The sequence below is a fragment of the Pinus tabuliformis genome, chromosome X (genome assembly GCF_031772625.1).
Source record: "Pinus tabuliformis cultivar Carrire ecotype Pingquan chromosome X, CPIR1, whole genome shotgun sequence".
Classification (NCBI taxonomy): domain Eukaryota; kingdom Viridiplantae; phylum Streptophyta; class Pinopsida; order Pinales; family Pinaceae; genus Pinus; species Pinus tabuliformis.
In genome coordinates this window covers 1294489698-1294499569 of record NC_142308.1, presented here as the reverse complement: position 1 = coordinate 1294499569, position 9872 = coordinate 1294489698, and the positions used below count along the sequence as shown (strand labels likewise).

General features: G+C 34.8%; 1 long non-coding RNA gene across 1 annotated transcript; it reads right to left on the bottom strand.

Annotated features, from left to right (window-relative positions):
• Positions 1-1177: 1177 nt before the first annotated feature.
• On the bottom strand, positions 1178-2162 carry LOC149144779 (uncharacterized). The gene is made up of 2 exons (XR_016264983.1): positions 2006-2162; positions 1178-1370 (listed from the first exon to the last, which is right to left on the bottom strand). It is a non-coding gene; the product is annotated as an uncharacterized LOC149144779 (long non-coding RNA).
• Positions 2163-9872: the final 7710 nt, after the last annotated feature.

The window sequence follows — 9872 nt, the reverse complement described above, 5'->3', positions numbered from 1 at the left end:
CTAGCCTCTCCACCAAATTGCATGGCTAGAACACATCTGATGCTACAAAAAACTAACACTATTCAGGGTGTTGAATCAATTTACACATTTTAAACAACTAAACTTCACGATCTTGCCAAAAATTGTGTCGCTAGATTTTGGGAAAAAAGAAAAAAAATCTAATATATAGACTATCCGTTATGTGCATATTGGTTCTTATGTATTGTGTCCTCGGTCCCCCATATGAAATGGGGATGCAGAGCTACAATAATTATTGCAGGGCAGTTACCACTTAGGAGTAGGTCATCTTACTATGAATGGCAGTATGGGCTGGTATTTATGAGTACTATGATTTCCAATCGATATGGCCTTCTATTTGAGTTGTACAGTCAGCAATGAATAACAATACAGCCTATTATTTAGTATTTACTAGGGACGACTTGCAATTGTAGTAAAATTATTATCTTACAAGTAGTGTAATGCCATTAAATGGGTGTACAATTGCCACTAAATGGATAGAACATTTTTCATTTAAATGGCCATAGTCATCAATTAGGTGATGCAACTATCCTTGGATTCTTTTTGCAAGGCCACAACACACTAACCACTACAGATCTCTCTTTCTTTCATGTGCTTGTGTTTCAAATATGGCATGCCAAGGAAAAATATTTTGGGTGAAGATTAAGTTGGCATGTCATTCATAAAGTGACATTGATATAGATTTAAGTGGAGATATGATCATGGTTGGAAATGACCTTAGTAAACTTCTTTGTCAAGATAGTCCTCAATTTTAGATAGCGACTTCTCAAGTATTATATTCTAGTCCAAAGCATTCTTTGTGAGTGACTTTCCATTCAATTGAAAAAAAATCTGACAGGAAAACATTTATTTGCATTATTAAAAATTAGTGATTTTTTCAAAAATATTTTATTTGGAAGCAATGCTTTAGTGATTTTTTCAAAAATATTTTATTTGGAAGCAATGCACATTCTAAACAAGCTGAGATGATATGCATATACCTTTTATGGGGGCGATAATCAGATTATTTGTATAAATTTTGAGGGCATACTTACATTCTAATAATAGTAGGTAATTTGATATATATATAAGTGTTCATACATTCATGGGAAAGATACATCTGCCATAGTTAGTATAATGCATGTATGGCAATATGACATCTCCTGTTTCACAAGATAGCTTTTACGGCTTTGTGTTCAAGTCAATGTTGCACAGCTGTTACACAGTTTGAACTTCTTTCTGCTCTTCTGCAGAAGACTTCTTTTCTGGAAGGCTACATGTTGGCCTCCTATCAACTCCTTTCCTTGAATACTCCCTCCACTTCCTTGCTGCAGCAGCAGCTCTACTAGCCCTCTCACGGGCACTGTAGATTTCTGCCCAGCATGCCAACCACACAGTTTAGTTCCAGGTATAAGTTTTTCTTTCCAAGAACTACCATTTTACAGATTTGAGTTACTTCCTATTTTTCAGAGTCTTGTGACTGCCAATATATACCCTCAAAGAACATGTGAAAAATCTCTTTTATGAAAAACAGATAGCAAAATGTGGTGAGAAAACTAAAAAGTTACAGAACTAAATCAAACATCAATACAGGCCTGAAAGCTTTATACATGGAAGAATCAACACGTTAATATTATTTCGCAGCTCTGGTTTAGAATAGGTGAATGAATGACTAGATATTAAAAAAGATGAAAAGAATTTAAGGGGGGCAAATAACGTTAAGAAAGAGCCTGTTTCTAATCTCCCAAGATTGATTTTACAGACGACAGTGAATCTAGGATATGTTGTTACCAAAGTTAGGAAATCTTAAACGGTTCATGCATGACAAACAAAATCGGGAATAATTCAACTGGCATCAATACAAACAATTAGTCCTACAGAGGTATGCTGATAAAGGGAATTTTAAGAAACAATTCTAAGGGTTAATTTTTTATTCCAATGTTTTAAAAAGTCACGACTTCAAGTGAATACAGTGTCAAGTTTTCAGAAACTGAGAAGATGTAACTACCTGAACTTGGGTTTGTACCTCTGTTGTCTCCACCCCAAACACCTTCCCAATATGATTGTGCCTCACCACCACGCTTCTGCTTCCTCATTCTAATCCTGGCACGCTCCTGTGAAACATCATATAAACTTGGTCATAAAGTATTTACATGATATTAATATATTATGAGTTACAGGTGCAGGGTACAAATTCTCAGAATAAAAAGTTGTCACTAAGTTTGTTATCGAATTTGGATTCCTGCGGGCTGTTAGATGCACAAATTTACATCCATTCAAATGTAAGCACATATTTCTTCAGTAGTTAGAGTAAAAGGTTATATGTATGCTTGTATCAACTATATGACAAACTATAATAGACTATTAACCAAGAATAACATTGTCAACATCATAACAGATATCCTGGCACGTCTTACCTATGTAAAGAGAGGTAGTTTGTATAAACACAGCCCAGGTCTTTGATATGTATGTCATGATGTACACTGTACTATATTTTCAGATCTGGTTATTGGCTGATAAGTTGCCCTAAAAAGGATAAAACTTATCCCTTTGGTTTGGTATCTTTTCTCCTTGAATTGCCAAGAATCTTGGGCTATTTGGAAGTGAAACATTGTAGTAGGAGCCCTTCTGGGGCTAACACTACGAGCAGCCCAAAAACCATGGTCTTAACCAACAATGGCGCCCCAAATCAAAAACATCAGAAGGGTCAGATATCTAGATTACCCAGATTTGTTTTGCATGTAATATCAGGTGAATTACCTAACTTTAATTTGTTTTGCATGTAATATTGGGCTAAACCCCGAAATTCTTTTACAAAGGAAATAATTGTTGAATTGAGGTTTTTGTGATCCATATCAAGTTTATGAGAAAAAAACTCGAAGTTCACCATGGAACAGGAAGTTGATGGTTGCCTCCCTTTCCTTGATATTCTTATTTCAAGGAATATTGATGGTTCCCTCTCCCACCAAGTGTTTCAGAAGAAAACACATATGGAGCAATATCTTCATGCTAGTTCCCATCATTTCCCAGCTCAAAAGTTGGGCGTTCTCAACACCCTCGCTACTCGTGCCCTAAGGATCTCTGATGAAAAGAGCTTCGATAAAGAGAAATCCCATCTCCTTAATGTCTTTGTTGAGAACGGTTATAGTAGACACCTTGGTCAGAAGGCTTTCCTTAAAGCTTCCAAAAATTTGGTAGTTAAAAAAGAACCTAAAGAACGAGTCCCAGGGGTCCATCTTCCTTTTGTTCAAGGGACCACTGATAAGATTGCTAGGATTCTTAAGAAGCATAATGTTCCCTCGACCTTTAGACCCCTTAACACCATTCGTAAATCCCTCCGATCAGTGAAGGATCCTATCGACCCTAAGGACATGAAGGGTGTCTATATTATTCCTTGTTCCTGTGGGACCCCCTATATTGGTGAGACTGGACGCTCTATTAATCAAAGGATTAATGAGCACACAATTGACCTAAAACATGGGAGAACCAAGTCTTCCGCACTAGCGGAGCATGCGGAGAAGACCAAACATCATGTTTGTATTGAGGAGGCCAATGTTATTGCTAAGGTTGCACAGTTCCATCACCAAAAATTTAGGGAAGCCATTGAGATTGAAAGAAGGCCAAGCAATCTCAATAGAGATGACGGTTGGAAGATTAGTAGTTGCTGGATCCTTGCCCTCTCTTCCTAGTCGTTTCTTCCCCTTCCTCCCCTCCCTCTATTAATGGCTTGTTCTAGATTTCTAATTTTTCCCTTTGTTATCCTTTATCCTGCTTTCTTTAGCCATTATTCTTTGATCCTCTTTGGAAATCTCCCTTGATTTCTTATATTTAAGAGATAGTCCTTTTCATGACTATCTAAATGGGTTAAATTATCTAATATAAGATATTTAATGTTCCCTTTGGATAGCTTTACTAATAAATTTATATTAATTAGTTACCCAATCCTTTAATAATAATACTATTATTATAACACTATTACATTAATAATAATAATACAATAAATCCTTACAATTACTAATATCCCTAGATCTATTAGATAACTTTACTAATAAATTGATATTAATTAGTTACCCTAACCATTAATAATAAGAATAATACTATTACTATAGTTAATATTACTAATAATATATGTTAAATATTAGTATAAATATTCCCTTTTCATGACTAATCTAAATGATCTAGTATAAATAATATAACAATTATTAATATTATTTTAGTTAATATTAAATCCTTACAATTTCTAATATCCCTAGATCTATTAATACATATTCCCATTAAATAGCTTTAATATTAAATTTATATTAATTAGTTACAAAAGGCATTAATAATAAGAGTAATACTATAACATTATTATAATAATAATATAATATTAATTATTATTAGTTTAATTAATATTAAATCCTTTCAATTACTAATAGTTATTTTCCCTAGATCTATTATTATATGTTAACATTTCAATCAATATTATTGTAAATATTCCCTAGATGTAGTATTGTTATCTCAAATCTTGTTAACTTTTTACTTAGAATAACACATGATAGGTATTATAATAATATTTGTTTTAGCATAATAATATTATTATATTTAAAGATACTGAATGGTCAAATCTAGCCGTTTCTTGGTCAATTATAGCCATTTGTCAAGTTTGATTTAATATAGCCATTTTTTCAGTCAAACCTAGCCATTGGAAGATTTGCGCTCCCTATTTAATATGTAGCCATGATCTGATTCTTCAACTTGTCCTGACGATGAACCACACTCATTGGTTCGAAACATGTCGACAAATGTATTATCATGTGATTTACGATGAAATTTTTTTTCTCATAAGCAAGGAAATAATGACAAACACACCTTTTCTTTGACCTTTTAACCCCAGGGGCTAAGTCACCAAGCCCCCATGACCAGGTGGTATAAACAAACGCCAAAACCAAAATTGGATATCAAGTCATCCAAATCCAAATTCAATTGAAGCCATTTGATTTGAATATTACCAAATAATTTCTAGACATCTTCTTGTTCTCAGATTTTGATCTAGAATCCAAGTCTGTTTTCTTTAATGAAGACACTCTTTGAAATCATCCGGTTACTTGGATACCAAGATTACTTTTTACAATTTCCAAGCGTATTCAGAGTCTACGTCATTCAAAGGAGTTCCACTGTCATATCATTGGATGTCCAAATATTTGGATTTCCAAGTTGAATCCAAAGTCCAACGAAGCCTTGCCACATCATCTACCAAGTCACCTTACTGCCACTTGTCATGATCTATTGTTGCCATGCGTCATCCACAAGCTATCCAGTTGACCATCCAAAAAGGCCAAAACCGAGTTCCTTGTGCTTCCACCTCAGGCCACCACATCATCAATTCTACTAGTTGGCATCCATGTCACTACCAATTGCCTTGTGTCATTCTTCCAGTTGTGCACTGACTAGGCACCACATGTACACCTGCTAGCTAGGGAAACAATTTGAAATCCAAGTCATTTGAAAAAAGGTTACTTTGCGTATGACTGGATATTTGAATACCTAGATATGACATGCACAACCAAAAAAAATACAAGCGGTCTCACAAGTGCCTGGATACCCAAATATGACATGAGCGCAAATCCCTGGATATGACATGCCTTCATTAATTTCCACGCATTCAAGGGGTTCCACAATGCATCGTGGTCGTCAATCTCGATGCCCTTTGAACCCGCTTTTCAAATTTGCTCAAACTTCAGCAAATTTGGGCTTTGCCCCTTTCATTTGAAATTTGGGGCTTACCCTCTTTCCTCCTTTTTCACCTTCATGCTCCCTTTTTCTTCCAATACCCTCTCAAGGGTTTTGCCTTTAGCTCAAAGAGGGTCACCACTAACAACACTTGACCACCTTGATCTCCTCACTCCTTTCTTTTCTCACTTAACATCAATAACATTGCAATGAATGACTTATTGAGCTTCCTTGCGCATTATTGACAACACATGTACTTCCTTGGACATCAATCAAGTCGCAACAATGACTTGCGAATCTTTCTTTGATATCAACACAATACTTCCTTTGACATCAATGAACACGCATTTCCAACAGTTGTTGTTTTCCATCTATTTTCATTGCAGGTCTAAAGATCAAGAGTAGAGAAAGAGGAAAAGGCTTCAAGATCTACTTCAACTAATGAACTAGTACTAGTAACTGTACTCATACTGCCTTGTCTCTGAACCTACTATTCTACCCTTGGAGCTTTTGTTGACTGCTCACTTTGATAAACTACCACTAGCAAATCTCTGGACCTCCTATATGCCCTCTTCTCCATAAATTTGACATCTCTCCTAACAATAATCTTCTAAGTTGCAGGAAACGTTGGAGAAGGGTCCGTTTCCGGCCGGAAACGAAACGGAAACGAGGAAACTCGTACCATATGGCCTAGAAACTCGTTTTTGACCGTACTGCCATGTTTCTCGAGGAGGAAACATGGTCAGTATGGCCGGAAACGCATTTCCAGGCCGTACGGTGGAGTTTCCTCTTCCAACTTGACTTTTTCTTGTATTTTTTTTATTTTTTCGCTTCTAATTTTTTATTGGGCGACTAAAATAATGGGGTAGGGCACTAGTGAAGACCAAAAATTCCACCAGTACCCTAAGGGAGAGAGAGATAGAGAGAAACCCTAACTCTTATTTAAAGGTGTTTTAGGTCTCAAATAATGGACATGTAAGTATAGATGAAAGACACAAACCCAAACAAAATCTATAGGTTCATATATAGAAATATGGATATATCACTCTAAAGGTACCCTTCAATAGTAAATCAACAAAAACTTAGTATCACTACTGATCAAAACATCACAAAAAAGTCAACTTCACACATACCTATTGCAAGTTTGATCCCACTTCATTTCATCCCATATTCATGCTTTAGTTCTTCCTCCTAACACTTCCCATGTTACTCCTTCACTTAATCCATATAATCCACAACACCATTAACATCTTTAACATCATTGTCATATGTTTCATTACCTTGATTCTCAGAAGACCATAATTTTGTAGCAATACAAATCATGTACCATAACCAAAATTTAGATCACCTTCATCAACCATATACAACTTGCATCAAAACAACTCTGTCTTGCGACAATCTTGTTCTTTCCATATATAATGCATATGTTGTTGTTGAGGACAACAATCAAATATTCAAAAAGTCAATAACAAGTTATTCATCGTTGCAACATCATGTAAAGACATCCTTAAAATGCTTCTCAAATACACATGTGACAACAATTATATATCTATATAAGTATTATACAAGATCTATACAAGGATTGTATAAGAACTTTCAAACTCCAACATCAACATACAACCTTCAATCATTTCACTATACAATAGGAGAAATTAGTCATTTTGACTTTTTAATCCTGGAAATTTAATTGCAACACTAACAAAACAAGCATCAACATGTAGATTGAGTCAACTACATCAACAAAAAAATTCAACATCAACTTGAGGAAAGCCACAATAACAAACCTACAACACATTACAATATTCATTATTTTCAAAATAAAAATGAAACTTTTACAAGGTATGGGCATCAACATTGTGTTGATGATCTCTGATAGTGCCTAAAGTACGATGCTCAAAATATTCATACTCCACAAATCCACTCCCCCATTCATTTCCACTATCACCATGCATAACCATTATACAACATGCAAAACTTCACATGCGGCATGCATTTCACTCTTTCACCCAGTTGCACTTATTTTCACATCATACATCATCCAACTATCCATTTCATGCATCATCCACCATATCCACCTAGTATCATCCACTTCCATACTCTAGATAACCAAAAAAATCAAAATTGTGCAGTAAAACAATCACCTACAAGTAGCTACAATAAGCTACAAGAAGTAGGATTTTTACATTGCTTTAAAAAGCTATAGAACGTGAGCTTTATGCACCATGTTAGGAAGCTATTGGAAAGGTTATGAACATTTGTTGTAGCAAACTACGGGAATCTACAAGAGACTACACAAGTCATTATTTTCAACTTGGACCATCAAATCCAACAAAAAGGGACATCTACAATCCTTAAATAGTTCAACAAGATTTCTAAAAAGCCTTTATGTGTACCTATCAAACCAACTATACAATAGGTATGCCACTCACTCATAGATCAATTCATTCTCATTTAATTAGCTAATCATATCATGAAATTTTGGTCATGGTCAACTATATCAAAATTTCCGCATCACTTAGTAAGGTCGGCCTTGCATCTCCACAGGAGGGGTGTCTAAAATATTTTAGGTTGTAATTCAAGTTATCAATGGTTTGCAAATAAAAATCATTGTTGCATTGGTCAAATAGAAAAATAATCAAGGTTAAAGGAATTGATTCCAAAAGTCATATCATTATCATGAAAGGGATAATTCAAATGGGAGAAATTTTTGAGATAATGACGAAAAGGTATTCAGGCTACCTAGACTCATTATGCAAGAGCCTTACATGCATGCCAAAAAAAAAAACCAACACACAAATACACATATTTTAGTGATTGAGTAAGATTACAAGAGCAGAGAAGGTGCTACTACAAGTTATAAAGTAAAGGATCATAACAAATTTAGGGTTTCCAAAGGGAAACACCAATTATAGTAAGATAGTGTGAGATGTTAATCTCAAATACATTCACTAACCATACAAATTTTCCTTTCCTTTTCCAATTAGAGGTTTGTACAATATATAAATTTTTCCTCAAAGCTTAATTTTTACATGAAAACTATGTGTCAAGAAGCCAACTCCAAGATTCCTCTTATAGGCTCATGGAAATTCTTTAATTAGGTATTTTTCTTAGAATTCCAACCATGAGCACATCCAAAAATTGTACCTTATTCTCAAATTGTGATAGAGGTTCCTTAGCCAATATTTTTTACCAAACCTATTTCCTCATAAATTAGTATAGGGAATCGAATCTGGGGAATTCATGTGCACAACAGGTTGTCACTCAATATAGTCAAAGTGTACCACTCCTTATCATCAAGAAGTAGGAATTTGGCACAAAACCATACCTTGTCCCCATAAAATTTTGAACCTAGCACTGTCACAAAAAAGATGTAACCCTACCTCCTTGAGGGTTAAGCTACTTTTTGATTTCAAATCTAAACTTGGGTGTGACTTCCATTTCCACAACAAGTATATCTTATAATTATGGGGTCTACAAAGCATTGAAAACTCTAAATTTGGATTTAATTCTAAAAAAACTACCAATCTAATCATTACCCTATTTCCAGAATTTTCAATTTTAAGACCCATAGTTTATAAGTTTCTGCATCTACCCTCAACAAGTATTGTAATAATTGAACAAAGTCTTCAAGAGACTATAACTCCCTTTTCTTTCGAATTTTACCCTTGAACTAGAGAACCAAGGTCAAATACCTTTTTTTAACATCCTTTTGTTGCAAAATATTGAAGGATAGTAAGATTTCCTTGTGTTCAAACCTACAAACTACCCAACTTAGTCATATCAACTTGCAAGAAGGGGGGTGGTTTTATCATAAGGGATCCCACAAATACATATAGAGTGTATAAAAATCTCATGGTGGTGGAAGTGTCTTAGAATTCAAATTGGTTGATGTACTTTAATATATTAGGGTATGATGATAGAGTGTCTTTGGAATTTGCACACAAATTCTAAAACATTAGAAACCATGATTGCATTAATGTTGCAAGAGGCTCGGAAATACAGTTGAATAGGGAAGTCAGCAATAGGGTATTAGGCCTCCCATTTGGTCTATTCTATGACAAAGAGGATAGACAAATTTCCATAGATGCAAGGAAGTTAGTATTCTTGAATTATGAAGTGCTAGAGGAACATAAGTGGAGTAAAGAGGGAAAGTTTACTAGATC